A 2,312-nucleotide genomic window follows, 5' to 3' on the forward strand; every position below is an offset into this window, starting at 1 on the left:
AGATCAAAGACAATTTTTAATATAACTCCGACTGGATTCGTCTGAAAGAAGAAAGTCATATACACCTAGCATGCATCGGGGGTGAGTAAAACGCAGCCTAATTTTCATTTTTGGGTGAACTAACCCTTTAAGTACACAGTCCACAGTCCACAACACAAGTCTGTTGTGATTCACCTCATTGTTGGTTTGTAGGTTCATGGCTTTTAACTCTTTAACAAAGACTTTTTAAAAATCCACATGGGCAAAAGTCAGTGAAAAATAGTTAAAGGTACTGTATGTCGGATTGACACCGAGTGGTTGAACTAGGTATTGCAGTCCAAATTCAAAATATTGGAGAGGGTTTTTTTCACCCGGCCCGTGCCGAAATACAACTGGGTACACTGGCAGTGGGCGGGTTTCACAAACCAAAACAGAGACCCACATTCCGGCCCGGAACGCACATTTTCAAAGGAGAATAACTGACTGTAGCATTGTTTTTCAGATAAACAAGTATGTTAACTTAGCATGTTTCTTAAGTATCTGCAAACATATTATGGTATTTTTATGCTTTAGTAGAGTCAAAAACTTACATACAGCACCTTTAAGGCCAAAAAAAAAAAAAGTGGACGGAAACTGATGCACTCCATTTTAATCCATTAGAAATTGATTACATCAGGAATACATTTCTCTATAATTAAAAGAACGACACCACTCACAGACTAAAGTCTAAACTGCATAAAACATGGAACAAGATAACCCTTGGTAAATGGTGAAAAGCCCAATTTTCTTAACAAAAAAAAGTAACCAAGCTCAGTCTCAAACAAGAGTGCTGATAAACTGCCTGCTAAAACATGTAACAACACTTGTGCCAAAGACCTTCAAATCCACTGTATTTCCTTTCTTCATTCTAAAGAACAAACAGAACTTCAAAACAGAGTTGGTTACAAAACTGGTTTGTGTGTCATAATTGTAACAGAAAAACAGCAGCGTGGTTCTCAGGGTACCTCAGAGGCAGGTTAGCTTAACAAGATGAGACATGAAGAGAGGTTAGCAAGAAGACAGAGATATAGCTTCAGCTTCCATGACACAGGAAGTGATGATGACTTCAATCATCACAATGCATGACTGTCACTTGACAGCTGTTCCTGAGGTGCTCGCAATTTAAAGACCCCTTTTATACACAAACACACAGTGTGTTGTAAGCAGTTACTAATAAACAAATGCCAAATTCAGCATAGAGTTTTCCATTACATTGTGCCAGGAGGATAGGTATGTTAGTCAGAGAGCATTGTGAATAAGAATATCGTCTGAATAAAGAAAGTGTAAAAGCCAACGCAAAACCTATAATTATGGAAAAAAACAACAGCAGAAACACGCCAATGCCACAGTGTCAGTCCTCATTTATAAAGCAGTATAAAGACTCACCCATGTCTCACTCCCAAAGCAAACAGTAAAAGATAGCCCAGGATTAAGCCAGACAAATATTTATACAATTCATACTGAAAATATAAAATCACATAAAACACTAACCTTAAATATGCGTAACACTGACAGACCTGAACAAAACCAGAGAGGAAAAGCACAAACATTACTATATTGCTGGTAAAATAATTTAAATGTTTAACCATATTATCATTTGAGGGTACAGAAGATACATCAATTTTTCAATGAAATAAAAAACAGCGCACGTTCCATTGTAATGAAATCAGAATATGGTACCTAACAAGGTCTCCGCGCGCTTTGAAGTTTTAATTTTGGTTTTAAGTTAATATTTTGTTGTGTTAGCGCGTGCAGGTCTGTCTTAACGGCCGTTATGAGCTAAACTTCAGTCATACTCACTCAAACTCCTCCGATTCTCCGCCGATCCTTCCCTCGGTTCAGTCTCTTACAACCAACAGAATCGATAACACAAAAAAATTTAATCCAATCACATTGTAAGAACCGATTAACTAAACCCGTTTTCGGTTAATTTATACATTCGGAGTCGACTCACCGAAGCGGTGTAGAGAGAAAACTACACAAATCCGGACATAGGGGGCGTGTGTTTGATGCGTGGTGACTGAACTGGCCAATCAGAGCACAGGATTCAAATATAACCACACCCCCTATGAATCCCCAATGAAATTTGAATTTTTATCGTTCTACTCATACTGATACTCTGCGAGGGAGGAAAACACTTCTTTGTTTTGCATAACTCCTAAATCACTTAATTGTTTTTATTCGGCTTTAACTGTTAAGTAAATCATTATCTAGCTATTTTAACTCTTCAAAAGTCCTCATTTGTAAGGATAAAATGAAATTTGAATTTTTATCGTTCTACTCATACTGAAACT

The 2,312-nt window shown here is 37.3% G+C and overlaps 1 protein-coding gene across 3 annotated transcripts in view; it reads right to left on the reverse strand.

The window, feature by feature from the left end:
- The window catches only part of LOC107671587 (G-protein-signaling modulator 2-like), a 14,423-nt gene extending 12,425 nt beyond the window's left edge, over positions 1-1,998 (reverse strand). For 2 of the 3 annotated variants that reach the window (XM_016464500.1, XM_016464498.1), the window contains exons 1-2: positions 1,819-1,998; positions 1,510-1,535 (exon numbers count right to left, since the gene is read on the reverse strand). The gene's annotated coding sequence lies outside the window, so the exon portion shown is untranslated. The remainder of the gene's footprint in view (positions 1-1,509; positions 1,536-1,818) is intronic. The other variant, XM_016464501.1, reaches the window with a different exon arrangement.
- Positions 1,999-2,312: the final 314 nt, after the last annotated feature.

Source organism: Sinocyclocheilus anshuiensis, unplaced genomic scaffold, assembly GCF_001515605.1.
Source record: "Sinocyclocheilus anshuiensis isolate Anshui unplaced genomic scaffold, SAMN03320099.WGS_v1.1 scaffold1149, whole genome shotgun sequence".
Lineage (NCBI taxonomy): Eukaryota > Metazoa > Chordata > Actinopteri > Cypriniformes > Cyprinidae > Sinocyclocheilus > Sinocyclocheilus anshuiensis.